Source organism: Cervus elaphus, chromosome 5 (assembly GCF_910594005.1).
Source record: "Cervus elaphus chromosome 5, mCerEla1.1, whole genome shotgun sequence".
Classification (NCBI taxonomy): Eukaryota; Metazoa; Chordata; class Mammalia; order Artiodactyla; family Cervidae; genus Cervus; species Cervus elaphus.
Window position 1 is genome coordinate 119,445,197 of NC_057819.1, and position 16,652 is coordinate 119,461,848.

Sequence of the window (16,652 nt, forward strand, 5' to 3'; positions counted from 1 at the left end):
TGACTCTCATGTCACAAACGGAGCAGAATAAAAACGGAGCGATGGAAGGGGGGTGGGGTAGGCAGAAATGATGAGACAGACAGTGAGGTCCTTGGTTTCTTAGCCCACACATCCTGACTATGTTTAGATTTGGGTGCACAGACTTTCCAAAGATGGCTGGAGAAGTCACCTGCTAACTGCATTCTGCCTGTTGGATTTGGAAGGAATAGGCTTTACCCAATACCTCATTTTTTTTTTTTTAACTGCAGGTACATGTGCCAGCCCCCGAGGAAACTGATGGTAACCAATTGTCTATATGCTTTTGTTAGTGCCTCTTTCCTGCTGTGCTGGACTACGTAATTACTGGAGCCCTTACAAACGCTGATTGTCAATGTGAGTAATTTCACATCCCATCCATTTAATGAAAAGCTGTGAAAGTTGATCTTGGTTCTGCGGTAAGACTGGAACCAGACACAGGCTACCAATGCCTTGGAAATAAATATGTGCCCATCATTGTTTTCATTAGGTGTTGCTGTAACTCAGCCTCCAGGGAAATGAACTCAAGTCTGGCTGTCTTTCTGGAGAAGTTCAGATGTATTCTCAGTTTGGTGAAGTAGGCTGTCAGTTTCATTTATTGTTAAATTTTTGTAGTGGTTGTCAAGTGAGAGGTTGGCAGCCTCAAAGAACACAGTTCTCTGTCTTATCCACAGACAGGCGACATTGTAATTTGATACTTACTGGCAAAGAGGAATTCGTCCTTCCAATTAGGATTATTGGTGTGTTTTTTTTTTTTTTTTTTTTTCATTACAGGCTTTTTATGGTTTCAAAAGTTTTCTTAAAAGGGCAGCAAAATTAGCCTTAGATAGTATTTCTTGGATTGCTTTTAACAATGGCAATAAGGCCAAAGCTTCTAGTCTTGACAGAAGTGGTTTCTTTACAATTTGCTTTTATCTTGCCAGAATAAGAAACTTAAAAATGTATTTTTGTTATAGCTAAAGACCATGTTTTAGCTGATATCTTCCACAAGGAGAGAACCACCTGCATCCTCTTGGATTCTCTCTTTAGCTTTGTGATCCTGAGGCAAAAAGTAGGTTTGCTTATTTGTTTGTGTTTTATGGAGGACTTCTGCTTCAATTAGCACGTTTAACATAACAAGAATTTATATGGCCATAAGTTCTGCACTTTACTGCAAGGAATCAGAGTTTTTAAATGACATTTATTTACCAAGAGCTGTAATCAAGATGGAAATCTTTATCTTAAAAATTCACCTTGGAAACAGAGGCGAAAAAAAAAAAAAAAAAGCCTTACTAGAAACTATTTTCCAACTCTTTTTTTTTCCCTTGCAGGTGACACTAGCTCCACTTTCATCTACAGACATGATATCATCTACAGGGTGTACCCAGCGCCAAACTACTGCATTCTTTTGACCAAAACAGTGGTTTTGTGCAGCCTTACAGATGCAGGCTGAATAGCTTCAGAGTTGGCCTGCATCTTCACAAACAGGTCAGAGCAGATTTGAGTTACACAACCCCTGCAGACAGAGCTGCTTTCCCCGTAGCCAGCTGGCGAGTTTACATTTGTCAATTACTTCCTTCAGGGCCTGGCTCAAGATTAATTTCCTCCAAGACTCCCTCTTTCACGAATTTACCTCACTCAGCCATTCCCTTCTACCGCATCTGCTGATTACTCATCTGATGCTCTTTGTTCTGTTCTGCCATGCACTGTTATGTTTTACCTCGTGATCATTCTCTAGATTTTTACTTTATCCTTCGGCTAAATTAAAACTGCCTTGAAAGTAGGGCCTGTCTACTTCTTTTGTGTACTTCTATAGCACGTAAGTATAGTGCGATAGGTACATAGTTTCTTCATAAAAGGAATGCTTTGTGGTTGTCGTCTTGGGGCTGGGATTCTGCCTTGCTTTCTGTACCTGAAAACCAGACTCGCCGCTTCCACACCATGGGATGTCCCCAGTCTGCTCTGGTGATGGTATGCTGCCCTGGTATATTCTTCTCTGCTCTGACCCCAGAAATTGGTCACAAGTTTCTCTCCTAACATCACCATGGATTTGATTTTTCCAAAGGTTAGATTTTCCATAATCAAGATAGTAAGGGTAGGGAGACACAAAAAAGAGATCTGCAAAGAATGATATTAAGTGGATAGTAGAGGATCCAAGAAGGAATAGAAGGGGACTTGCCTGGTGGCCCAGTGGCTAAGAATCCATGCCTCCAATGCAGGGAACTCAGGTTTGATCCCTGGTCAGGGAGCTGGATCCTGCAGGTTGAAGATAGAAGCCCACATGGCCACAACTAAAAAAGACCCCACATGACTCAGCGAAGATCTTGCACTTGGCAATGAAGATCCTGCATGCCACAACTAAGACCCAGAGCAGCCAAATAAATAGTTAAAAAAAAAAACTTAACAGCTTTAAAAAGAAGGTGGTGGCGGCATGGGGGGGGGTTTCCCTGATGACTCAGTGGTAAAATATCCGCCTGCCAATGCAGGAGACATGGGCTCGATCCTGGGTCTGGGAAGATTCCACATGCCACGGAGCAAGTAAGCCTGTGCCCACAGCTACTGAGTCTGAGGTCTAGAGCCTGTACTCAGCAACAAGAGAAGACACTGCAATGCGAAGCTCTCGTATCACAACTAGAGAAAAGCCCTAGCAGCAACAACTAAAAATAAATAACAATTAAAAAAAAATATATATATATATATACACACACATATATATAAAGAAAGAAGGCATGGGAGCAAACCTGTAAGTTTTGGAGAGAGCGGGGGTGGGGGGGGGGAAGAATAGGTAGCTGGGATAAGACAGAGCAAAGAGCTTAAACTCTTGGAAGGCAGCTTGGATTGAGGAGGGGCTGGGGAAATTTAAAGCAAAAGTGTTCCGAATCAATGCTGATTTGAAGATTAGTTAGAGGTGCAGTTAAAACATCTCTGAGATAAAGATTATAAGGCCTCACACATGCTTAGGGGATATGTGACCATGTGCGGGGGTAAATATGAAGCCACAGGATAAACAAGGCACTTTTTCTGGAATGTCTATTTTACTAAACAATTGTTGAAATCTTTCCATCTCAAATGAACTAACTTAAACAAACCTACCTGCCTTTTATTGGCAGGACTCACTTATTTGGAAAGCCCATGCAACTTCAGGTATGGCTGGATATACAGGTGCTCCAAAGATGTTGTCAGAACTCCCTCCATCTCTCTGCTCTGCTTGGCCCCCTTCTGTATGGAGGCTTTCTCCAACTTACATTTAAGCTATTGTTGGCAACTCAGATCCTTATTTACCCTACTTAGCCATCCACAAGAAGGAAAAGAACTTCTTTCTCCTTATATCCATACACCTATGAAAAGACGGGGCTTCCTTGGTGGCTCAGACAATAAAGAATCTGCCAGCAATGTGGGAGACCCCACTTTGATCCCTGAGTTGGGAAGATCCCCTAGAGAAGGGAATGGCTACCCACTCCAGTATTCTTGCCTGGAGAATCCCATGCACAGAGGCGGCTAGCAGGTACAGTCCATGGGGTCACAAACTGTTGGACACTATTTGAACGAATAACACTTTCACTTATGAAGACACTGCAATTGTCCCTTGCTTGAGATATGTGCTGTGCCAGTGGAGTGCCATGATTGGTACAAAATTGGTACCTTTCCCTGGTCCATGCCAGCAGCTCAGCCCTGTGACTAGGGATCAAAGCCATTATGAACAATACACCCCTGGCAATGATGCAGTAGGTGGACAGTGATTTCCCTCAGGAAATGATGCTGGCAGACAAAACCGTCATGTCCACTACATGGAATGTTAAATAATTTAAAACATTTTATATTCAAATAAACCCACTTTGGGCTACCAGCAGGGTTGAGGGTACATGGTTTAACTTTTTCTGCTGGTATTGGAACTGATGAAAACATTTGAGGAGCGCTGATCAATACACACGGCTTTTTAACGCCACAGCTACTGTGTTAGCTGTGACTGTCCTTATCACACTGGATGTTGTGCTTTTCAGATGGAAATCTGACACTGTCTGTAGGTGGTGTAAAATTGCAGGGCCTGCATTTCCAATTTCATGGCATCAATCTCCTTGCTCCAAAGACTAGACAGACCTAGGGCTGTCAAGACTTATGGACAGCTTACAAAAAAAGCCAGTTGTGGGTGTTTCCACCTGTCTTCACCCCAGAGGAATGGACACAATAGAAAGTGATAGGAGGGATGAAAAACAACTGGAAAAGTCACAGGAAAATGTGCATAAGTATAAAAAAAAAAAAAAAGACTAGCATGGGGAAGCACGTGGGGTCCTACTACTCCGATCTGATCTTTACATTCTTGACCCACCTAGCACTCAGCCTACCATGATTTCATGCTCCCCAAATTGAGGCAGAACCCCAACAGTAGCAACAAACACATCAGTGCCCCACCCTTATCCCCTTGCCTTATCACTTCTGGTACAAGACGATTAGACTTCTGATCACCAGCTTTTGCATTTCCTTGTCTGAGAGTTTTTCTGGCCACTGCTAGAGTGTCGGGAAGTACCCAGATATTATCCTCCTGTGGCAGCCTTCAGACAGAGTGACTGTCCAGAGGTGAAGAAATACCCCAGTTCCCTGTCCCTTGGATGGGATCACTCTGAGGAATGTTCAACACCGGCTCTCAGCTCACCCAGTGTGATTGAGCTCCAGTTGTTCATAGTAACTGACATGCAAGTGTGCATGCATGCTCAGTCATGTCCAACTCTTTGTGACCCCATGGGTTGTAGCCCACCAGGCTCCTCTGTCCATGGGATTTTTCAGGCGAGAATACTAGAGTGTGTTACCATTTCCTCCTCTAATGGATCTTCCCGACCCAGGGATGGAACCTGAGTCTCCTGTGTCTCTTGCATTGGCAGGCAGATTCTTTACCACTTGAGCCACCTGGGAAGGCCTAGCTGGTTTGGCAACACATCTTTTATTGTCTAATATCTGTTCCCTCCCTTATATCACCCACTCCCACACTTACACCACTTAAACTACTTGCACTTGAGTCCTTATCTCAATGTCAACTTGTGGAGGAACCCAAGCCAAGACGGAGGTTTCAGGTAAAGTTTCAGGAATTTTCTCGAGGCTAAGGAAGACTTTCTGTGGTTTTGGATAGGAATGGTGGACCCATTATGCAAATATCCACTACTGTCTCTGTTTATTCATTTGGTTATTAACCCTTATGATATTAGGGCTATTCTGAGGTTGTAGAACTACCTGAGTCAATATGACCCCATGACACCTCTATGGGTTAGTTGCTATTGCATAACAATAGTAATCCACCGTAATAATAACATTCCTTTATTATTACAGTTCATGCATCTAGAGATTGGCTGGGGTTGGCTGATCTGGACTGAGCTTGCTCATTCATGGGCAGTCAGCTGAGGCTCTCTTGCAGACTGAGCTTAGCAGGGCAACTCTGCTCTGTGTCTTTCTCTCTTCTCCAGGGACCAGCCAGTCAGCCTGGGCACATTCTTCTCTTGGCAGTGGCAGAGGTGGAAAAGTAAGATGTTCAATGGAGCAAGTCCTTCCTTAAGCCTCTATTTATACCATCCATATGAATGTTCCTTTGGCCTAAGTAAATCAGATGGCCAAATTCAGAGTCAAAGGGTAGGAAAATCTATTCCTTCCCTCTTGGAGAGGAGGTACAAAATCCCCTGGCAAGGGACATGAAGAGAGTACGGGATTAGAAACTGAGGCCAAATCTACCCCACACCTATACATTTGTCCTCATAAACCTTCACCTTTCTACTTATCTGTCTCCTGGGAGAGTCCCGCAGGAAACATTTGACTATCATCAATTTTCGTAACTTTTGTAAATTACATTCTGACTTGCTTAGGAAGGACGTTTATCTCTGTCTCTTAGACAGTCAACAACCTGTTTTTACAATTTAAAGCAGATGCAATAAAGGCGACCATCTGAACTTGCCTTAGTACTGAAGGAATGAATTTGAACTGAAATGTATATTTCAAAAGCTGAAGCATGACGGGAGAAACCAATTAGCAGCCAGGCAGTGCTGCTTCAAGACAACACACAGATTTCCAGAAGTGTTTAATTGGAGGGATTCCTTTTCATGATGATTCAGACAGTGTTATTTCTTAAACTTGACATAGACGATCCTCCCGCCTTCCCCAGACATGCCGAAATGGCACTGAAATGGAAACACCTATCATCAGTATTCGTTGCAGCTCCTTTTTTTGTATTCTTTGTCCATCAGAGTTAAAAAAAAAAAATTATGACTCATTGTTTTTCAAGGATGCTGCTTCCTCTGCAGTTTTTCAAGTTGTTTTTAGATAAGGTTTTTCTCTTTGTTTATACACTGCCCACTGAAGTTCTTTTTATATCCTAGGTTTGTATGTTTACGGGCCCATTAGACAAACTTCATAACACTGTTTTCTGCCCCTCAGTTGTCTCTGGTGCTTTGAAACAGACAGTACTCAAAAGAGAAAGAAAATGTGCCGAGATTCAGCCAGTGCCATGAAAAATAATCATATTGTTTGACCCTGTCCCTCTGATGATAACCTTTTATGAGAGCTCTGTTTCCTTAGATCTGCCTTTTGGGATTGCCTTTGTGCCGTTTCTGAAGTGATAGGTTTCTGAGGTCCTCCAGGGAATTGTCCCATTATCTGTGGGAGCACGGGAAGGATTTTTACAGTAACTCTGCTACAGTGAAACATTTGCCTTGAGGCTGGAATCGAAAATAGCAGCTGGAAGGACATTTGGAAAAGAGGGGAAGGAGGAGGTGTGGGAGTGTGAGAGAGGTGGAGGGACAGAGTTTTTCACATTTGGATTAAAAACACTAGCTCCAAGGCAGAACTGAGACAGGCCTGGCATCTCCCACCCTTGAAACTATCCCAAACTCAATTCTCCGAGGGCTTGGCTCTCAAAGCCGGTGATTTCAGTGCCGAGCGTGCTGGCTGGGGTCAGCGCACTGCTCTTGGCGATGAACAGTGAGTACCAAGATTCCTGGATGTCGACCAGCATCCCTGGCCTCTCTTCCATCACACCAAGAGGCGCGGAATGAATGCTGCTCCTCCCACAGCAAGTTAGCATCCAAAACAGAGAGCAGCTTCCTGGAGTAACTAGGAACTGGATGGCTAGTGTTTGCCCTCTTAACACTTGAGGGAGGGAGAGATGCTCAACTCTTACCCATAAGTGTCCTTGCAGTAACAGACACAAGTTATAGAAGGTGAGGGGAAGAGCCTCAGAGAAATAAACAAAGGGATGTAAACTAGGAATAGAGGCACCTATATTATCATGATGTAAGAGGGCGTGGCAACTAGCCTGCAAATATGGCCCCCAGTGAGCCATGCTTCTCAGTACTAGCCTTTTATGCCCTTATAAAATTTCCTCCCTTGAATGTGGGTTACCTGTGACTTACTGATCACCAGTAGAATATGGCTTAAATGACAATGTGGGACTTCTTTGAGACTAGGTCATAAGAAGCCGTGCAGCTTCTGCCTTGGTCTTCTGGGCCAGTGGTCTACAGACTTTTTGGCATGAGGGACCAGTTTCACGGAAGACAATTTTTCCATGGACGGGGAATCAGGGGGTGTTGACTTTGGGATGATTCAAGCACATTACATTTATTGTGCACTTTATTTAGCTTCAGATCATCAGGCATTAGATCCCAGAGGGTGGGGAACCCCTGTCCTCGACAAAAGGAGATACTTCTTTGGGACCCTCCTTCTCGAACCTGGCCACCAAGCCCAAGCCACACGGAGAATCCAGGGGTAGACATTCTAGTTGATAACCCAGCTCTGTTCCCTGTTGACAGCCTGCATTAACTGTCACTTCAGATGACTCTAGCCCCAGTTGCCACCTGACGGCAACCACATGAGATACCTCAAGAGAAACTGCCCAGCTGAGAACACTGGATACATAGAACACAAGATAATAAAGTTGTGTTAAGCCATTAAATTCAGTGGTTTGTAATCCAGAAGAGGTAACCAGAAGTTACACATTCACACACATGGACAGATACACTTATGGATGGATCCATCCATTGATGGATCAACTGAATAGTTTTTTATTTACTCATTTATTAATTTCTCCACAAGTATCTATGGAGCATACATGTTCCAGGCACTGTGCTAGTCTCTGGGAAAACAGTGGTGAACAAATTAATTATAGTGCCTGCCTCCAAGGAACTTACAGTTTAGAGGGTAGGAGTAGGTGGGAGCTTGTGTGGTCAAGAAAGCTTCCTCTGAGGTGTGATTTTTATTTTTATTTTTTGCCCTTCCTTAGTGGCGTGTGGTATCTTAGTTCCCTGACCAAGGATTGAAGTGGCACCCCCGTCAGTAGAAGTACAGTCTTAACCACTGGACCACCAGGGAAGCCCTGAGGTGTGATTTTTTTATGAATATATTTATTTAATTGAAGTATAATTGTTCAACAATATTGTGTTGATTTTTGCCAAACATCAACATGAATCTGGAGAAGGAAATGGCAACCCACTCCAGTCCTCTTGCCTGGAAAATCCCATGGACAGAGGAGCCTGGTAGGCTGCAGTCCATGGGGTTGCTAAGAGTCGGACACGACTGAGCGACTTCACTTTCACTTTCATGCATTGGAGAAGGAAATGGCAACCCACTCCAGTGTTCTTGCCTGGAGAATCCCAGGGACGGGGGAGCCTGGTGGGCTGCTGTCTATGGGGTCGCACAGAGTCGGACACAACTGAAGCGACTTAGCAGCAGCAGCAACATGAATCAGCCACAGGTATTCCTATGTCCCCTCCCCACCTACCCCTCTAGGTTGTTTCAGAGCCCTGGTTTGAGTTCCCTGCGTCACACAGCATATTCCCACTGGCTATCTATTTTACATATGGTGATGTATGTGTTTCCATGTTACACTCTCCATACATCGCACCCTCTCTTTCTTCCCCGTCCCTGCAGCCCCACCCCCTTGCCATGTCCATAAGTCTGTTCTCTACTCTCTGAAGTGTGATTTTAAAGTGGATATCTGAAATACGAGGAGTCAGCCACATTAGGGATAGGGGTAGGTACAAAGAAGTTTCTAGAATAAGGGAATAAAGGGAATAGTTAGGACACAGCTGGATGGCATCATCGACACAATGGACAGGAGTTTGAGCAAGCTCCGGGAGATGGTGAAGGACGGGGAAGCCCGGCGTGCTGTAGTCCATGAGGTCGCAAAGAGTAGGACATGGCTTAGCAACTGAACAACAAGAACCCTAAAGCGGTAAGGAGCATGGAGTACTGGAAGAACTGAGAGGAAGCCAGTGTACTTGAGCTGAAGGAATTCTAGGGGAGAAACACTGGAGAGGGAGACCTGGGCCACCGTGGGCAGTCTTGCAGGCCATGGTAAAGAGTCTGGATTTTCTCCTAAATGCAAAGAAAAAGCGTGAAGGGCTTTTAGAGAAGTGACAAGATCCAATTTACATTTTAAAAAGGTCACTCAGGCAGCCCGATTGGAAGAGGGGAACCAGAGAGGCAGTCATCCAGGTGAGATGATGGAGGCCTACAAAAAGCCAGTCAGAGCCTAAGAGGCACCGAAAGGCACCTGCTTCCCACTGTGTCACTGGGGCCACCGCTCTTCAAGGTGCCCCAGCAGCTGCTGTTCTAAGGCAGCTGGTCTATGGCCTGTGCTTCCGCCTGATGACAAATGCCACAAGTCCATCAGTTCACATCCAGAAAAGCTCCAATTGTTTCAGCCTTGTTCTGGCCTGATAAGACGAGCAAGGTTTACAGCTGACCCACCCTGGTAAGGGTATGCGTCAGGTGTGTTCAACAAGCCTATTCCCCTCACTCCCCTTTCCCCGTGCACCCTCATTTCACACAGGACACCCACCACCCCAGGATGCCTATCAGCTAGGAGCTACAGCAACATCACCATCCCCACCCCGGATCCAGCATCTTAGGACACTTTGTGTTCCAAGTGCCAGCCCATCTGGTTGACCAGATTTACTGCCTGGTTCTGAAGCCGTCTTTCCTGACCAAGTTGGCTGTTGTTAGTAGCAGATCCTGGGTCCTTGCGCTGTCATTAAATTAGTTGTGAATAAAAGGGAACCAGAGTAACTAAAGCCTACAGTCCTCAGAGGCTAGAGAAAACCTGTCAATAGTAATTATTCCCCAGGATTGTCATTACAAAGGTATTTAGCTCTGCAGGCTCAGCTTCCCTCTAACTTTCTCAGGGTTCATAGACTGTATTTTCATAGAAACTGCCAGCCACATTCTGACCAAAAAAGCCAGTCTGCATATATATATGTGTGTGTGTGTGTATGTCAGGGGGCAAGCACCGAATGGAACCCTAGGGGAAGAGATCTCATCACTGATCCCCTGCCTTCCTGTCAAATCTGCTTCCCCCAGGTCTCCTGCCTCCCCCAGCACCGTCTACCCACTGCCTGTCTAGTAGTCAGCCTTGACCTCTCCCTCCCCCTCTCTACCTATTACCACTCACTGACTCTCCCCCCAGATCATTCACTTTTCTCCCTCTGCCCACTACTACCTTAGCCTAGGACACATACGGCAGCAACCTCTCCGGTCTCTACACCCAGACTCCTCCCATCCACTTTCTGCAGCTTTGTTCTTTTTTAAAAAATATTTATTTTATTTTGGACTTCCCTGTGAGTCAGTGGTAAAGAATCCACCTGCCAGTGCAGAAGACGTGGGTTTGATCCCTGGTCCAGGAAGATCCCACATGCTGCAGGACAAATAAGCCCGTGGACCACAACTACTAAGCCTGTGCTCTAGAGCTTAGAGTCACAATTACTGAGCCCACGTGCCACATCTACTGAAGCCTGAACACTCTAGAGCCTGGGTTCCACAAGAAGAGAAGCCACCACAATGAGAAGCCCTTGCGCCTCAACTAGAGAGTAGCCCCCCGCTCGCCACAACTAGAGAAAAGCCCATGCTGCATGGAAGACTCAGCATGGCCAAATAAATAAATAAAATTCGAAAAATACTTCTTTTTGTTTGTTTGGCTGCATGGATCTCAGTTGCAGCATGCAGGATTTTCAGCTGCAGTTTACAAACTCTTAGTTGCAGGATGTGGGACCTAGTTCCCCAACCAGGAATTGAACCCCGGGCCCCCTGCATTGGAGGCATGAAGTCTTAGCCACTGGACCACCAGGGAAGTCCCTGCAGCCTTGTTCTCAACTCTTCAGACTCCTCCCTCCCTGCTCCCTCCCCATCCTCTCTGCACCAGCCACCTCAATGGACTCTCAGCACCTCAAATAAGCTTTCTCTGAACTCTGGGCCTTCCCATTTACTAAGGAGATGGCAAACTAGGATCTGTGAGCCTGCTGCCTGTTTTGTAAATAAAGTCCTTCTGGAACACATCCACACTCATTCACTTATGTTTTGTCTACAATACACATAGCAACATATTTTTACATACAACAGCAGAGTTGAGTTGTTGCAACAGAGACTGCATGACTTGCAAAGGCTTAAATATTTATTATCTGGTCTTTTATAGAAAAACTTTGCTGCTGAGGGGAGTATGAGGGGGAACGGATAGTTTTACTACCCCTGCCATACACTATTCCTTCTGGCTGGAACTCTCATCCTATGTCCTTTTCCCACTTCTGTTCCTTCCTGCTCTTGACCTAGTTAACAGCTAATTTATCCTTTGCTCTGAGCCTAGAAGTAGCTTCCTCCAGGAAGTCCTCCATGACCACATCTCATCCCCTGGAAACGTTTCCCTAGCACTCTATTACTTTATAACAACAATTACAGTGACCTACTAGACTCTCCCTTTAGACTATGAGCTCCTTAGGTACAAAGATTGGGTCTTACAGACCAGCTTCTCCATTTGAGGGCCCTGGGGCAAGAGTATAAATTCACATGTATCATTTGTCTAAATATTAAGCACTATAAACTACAAGCTAGCAAACAGTTAAATAAAATACCTTTAAATTCTTGTTACCCTGACAAGTATTCCTTCATATGTGGTGAAAAGTACACATCAAGCTATTGTTTTGATATGATTAAAAGCTGGCAAAATTTTAAAGACAATTATGAGTGAATGAGTATTCCACTGGTGGACCAATGTTTATCTGAGTAATGAAAATGACACACAATTTAGGAACTACTGTATTATTTTATTTTATAAAATTTATTTTTGTCTTCATTTTGGCCAAACCACGTTATATTATAATAATCTAGGTTTTCACATAATGTGTGTTCAATTGCTTGTAATAAAGGATTAAAAATAAAATTGTATTAAAAGTTCAAAAAATTTGGATTACTTACACCCAAAATGTAAAGTAAAAATAAGGAAAACATGATTTTATGTATGCTATTTTTCTTCTAAGTTATTCAAAACCATGCATTAAAAAGGCAAAATAAGGGAATTCCCTGACAGTCCAGTGGTTAGGACACTGCACTTTTTTTCTTTCATTTATTTTTATTAGTTGGAGGCTAATTACTTTACAATATTGTAGTGGTTTTTGCCATACATTGACATGAATCAGCCATGGATTTACATGTTTTCTCCATCCCGATCCCCCCTCCCACCTCCCTCTCTACCCGATTCCTCTGGGTCTTCCCAGTGCACCAGGCCTGAGCACTTGCCTCATGCATCCAACCTGGGCTGGTGATCTGTTTCACCCTAGATAATATACATGTTTCAATGCTGTTCTCTCGAAACATCCCACCCTCGCCTTCTCCCAGAGTCCAAAAGTCTGTTCTGTACATCTGAGGACACTGCAGTTTCACTGCTGAGGGCCCAGGTTTGATCCCTGGTAGGGAAACTAAGGTCCCATACCATGCACAGCACAGCAAAAAAAAAAAAAAAAAGGCAAAATAAAACATATACTGAATGGCGAAATTTTACATTGAAATTGTTTAAACATTAAATTTAATTTTGTAAAGATTTAATGAAATCTTATTAAATAGATATATAAATAAAAGGATTTCAATTCTACTGTGCAAAGCCTATTTAGTTGACAATGTAAAGAATGGCATCACTCTTCGTATAGTATATCTAAAGACCTACAAATGCACAAATATAATACAAATGGTTTAATATAGTTAATATCATATGATTTAATAAGTACTCTGAGAGCCATAAATTGGAAGGGTACTAAGAGAAGAAAATGGGCCCTCAGCCCCACTGCAAAATCATATGTCATTTTGCAACAATCTACTGCTGAAAGGAGGATTTGACCACATATTTAATTTGCCTTGTCTCTTACCTGGGACTTCCCTGGTGGCTCAGACGGTAAAGTGTCTGCTTACAATGCGGGAGACCCAGGTTCGATCCCTGGGTTGGGAAGATCCCCTAGAGAAGGAAATGGCAACCCACTCCAGTACTCTTGCCTGGAAAATTCCATGAATGGAGGAGCCTGGTGGACTACAGTCCATGGAGTCACAAAGAGTCAAACACAAAAACTAACTTCACTGAGACCTCCCACTGCTCAAATTCTCCCTGTGTGCCAAAGAACTATTTTTCTCCAACATCAGTGGTGGTGCAATCCACAAACCTCTGTGGCATTGACACAGTCATCTAGAATTTTGAGGACATACTGTCAGGGATGTAGTGAATCATCTTCCTGGGATCTGAATAAGCTGCAAAGAGTCACTGCTTAGAGTTATAGGTCATGCTTTGCCAATGCTTAGCATGAGGGTGCAAGTGACAGAAGCACCATGTATTCTTCCACAGATTTGTGTCTGTGTATATTTGTAATATGTGTGACTTTCTAAAGTGAGGAACCCCCCAGTAGGGGTCCCTCTTGCTGGAGTATAAGGGCAATATAGTTCTCTTGTCTGCAATTGTATTCCTACTGCTTACTATAGAGTCTGGCACATAGTAGGTGCTCAGTAAATGCCAACTTGGTTACACTGTGAAGGATTTTTATTCTTTTGGACCAGTGAGACACTAATATATAAATGACTGGTCTCTGGCCTCTACACAACCACTAGGGTACAGTCATCTACTACAGGGGTCAGCAAAGCTTTTCTGTAATGGGCCAGATGGTAAATAGCTTAGGTTTTGTAGGCTACTATTGTCTTTGTTGTAAATACTCATAGTGCAAAAACAGCCATAGACCATACAAAAACAAATGTGACTGTTCTCCAATAAAACTTTATAAAAATAGGTGGCTGACCATCACCTTGATACCAAAACCAGACAAAGACACCACCAAAAAAAAGAAAACTACAGGCCAATATCTTTAATGAATATAGAGGCAAAAATTCAAAAAAATATTATCAAATCTAACAATACATAAGAAAGATCATATACCACAACCAAGTGGGACCACCCCAGGGTCACAAGGATGGTTCAGCGTATGAAAAATCAATATGATACACCACATCAACAAAAGAAAAGGCAAAAACCACCTGATCATCTCAATAGATGCAGAAAAAGCATTGGATAAAAATTCAAGAGCCATTTATGCTAAAAACTCTTATGGAAGTGGGTATAGAGGGAACATATCTCAACATAATAAAAAACTACAACAAACACACAGCCAATATAATATTCAACAATGAAAAGCTTGAAGCCTTCCCACTAAAATCTGGAGCAAGACAAGGATGCCCACTCTCATCACTTCTCTTCAACATAGTACTGGAAGTCCTAGCCACAGCAATCAGACAAGAAATAAAAGGTATTCAGATTGGTAGGGATGACAAGATACTATACATAGAAAACCCTAAAGACTCCAGACAAAAAACTACTAGAACTAATAAATGAATTCAGCAAGGTAGCAGGATCCAAGATTAACATATAGAAATGGGTTTCATTTCTTTATGCTAACAATAAAATATCAGAAAAGGAATGTAAGCAATCTTTTTAAAAATCCCATCAAGAAAAATAAAATACTTAAGAATGTAAACCTCAAGGAGGTAAAAACTTATATGCTGAGAACTACAAAACATTAATAAAGGGCTGAAGATAATTCAAAGAAATGGAAAGCTATCCCATGCTCTTGGATTGGAATAAATAATACTGTTAAAATAGGCATACTACCCAAAGCAATCTACAGATTTAATGCAATTCCTATCAAAATACCCATGACTTTTTCTTTTATAGAACTAGAGCAAATAATCCTAAACTTTATATGAAACCAGAAAAGACCCAAGATTGCCAAAGAAATTCTGATGAAAAAGTAGAAAGCAGGAGGCATAACCCTCCTAGACTTCAGACAATACCACAATGCTACAGTAATCAAAATAGCATAATATTGGCATAAAACTGACATACGGATCAGTGGAACAGAATAGAGAGCCCAGAAATAAACTTACACACCTATGGACAATTAATTTTTGACAAAGGAGTCAAGAATATACAATGGAGAAAAGATAGACTCTTCAAGCAGTGCTGGGAAACTTGGACAGCTGCATGTAAATCAATGAAGTTAGAACACACCCTCACACCATACAAAAATAAACTCAAAATGTCTTATAGAGTTAAATATAAGACACCATAAAGAGCCTAGAAGAGAACATAGGCAAAACATTCTCTGACATAAATAGAAAAAAAAGCAAAAATAAACAAATGGGACTTAAGCTCATAAGCTTTTGCACAAAAAGGAAATCATAAACAAAGTGAGAAGACAACCTGCAAACTTGGAAGAAAATTTGCAATTGATGTGACTTAATTTCCAAAATATACAAATAGCTCATAAAATTCAAAAACAGAAAAACAAACAACCCAATCAAAAAATGGGCAGAAGACTAGTTTCTTCAAAAAAGACATAAGGGCCAATAGGCACATGAAAAGATGTTCATCATTGCTAATATTAGAGAAATGCAAATAAAAATTACAATGAAGTATCATCTCACACCAGTCAGAATGGCCATCATCAAAAAGTCTACAAATAATAAATGCTGGAACAAGTGTGGGGAGAAAGGAACTCTCTTGCACTTTTTGTGGGAATGTAAGTTGGTGCATCCACTATGGGAAACAGTATTGAGGCTCCTCCATAAAACCAAAAATAGATTTGCCATATGATCCAGGATTTCCACTGCTGGGCATATACCCAGGCAAAACTATAATTTGAAAAGATACATGCACCCCTATGTTCATAGCAGCACTATAACAGCCAAGACATGGAAACAACCCAAATATCCATCAACAGATGAATGGATAATGAAGATGTGATATATACAATGGAATATTACTTAGCCATTAAAAAGAATGAAATCATGCCATTTGCAGCAACACGGATGGACCTAGAGATGATCATACTAAGCCAAGTAAGTCAGAAAGAGAAAGACAAACACCATATGATATCACTTATATGCGGAATCTAAAACAGGACACAAATGAACCTATCAACAAAATAGACTCCCAGATACAGAGAACAGACTTGTGGTTGCCAAGGGGAGAGAAGTATTGGGATTTTGGGGTTAGCAGATACAAATTATTATACATAGAATGGATAAACAACAAGGTCCTACTGTATAGTACAGAGAACTATATTCAATACCCTGTGATAAACTGTAAGGAAAAGAATATGAAACAGTATGTATATGTATAAATGAATCACTTTGCTGTATAGCAGAAATTAATGGAACATTGTAAATCAACTATACTTCAATAAAATTTACAAACAAACAACAGAAAAAACCAGATGGCTGGCCAGATTTGGCCCACAGGTCATGGTTTGCCAACCCCCATACTGGAGCATAGGAGGAAAGGGACAGTGCTGATGGAGAGGAGGAGGCAGAACTGGAAAATTGGAGGT

At 42.5% G+C, this 16,652-nt stretch overlaps 1 long non-coding RNA gene across 1 annotated transcript; it reads left to right on the forward strand.

The window, feature by feature from the left end:
- The first annotated feature begins 247 nt into the window (after positions 1 to 247).
- Positions 248 to 1,711, forward strand: LOC122695276. The gene is made up of 4 exons (XR_006341336.1): positions 248 to 372; positions 506 to 592; positions 1,326 to 1,482; positions 1,577 to 1,711. It is a non-coding gene; the product is annotated as an uncharacterized LOC122695276 (long non-coding RNA).
- The last annotated feature ends 14,941 nt before the right edge of the window (positions 1,712 to 16,652 follow it).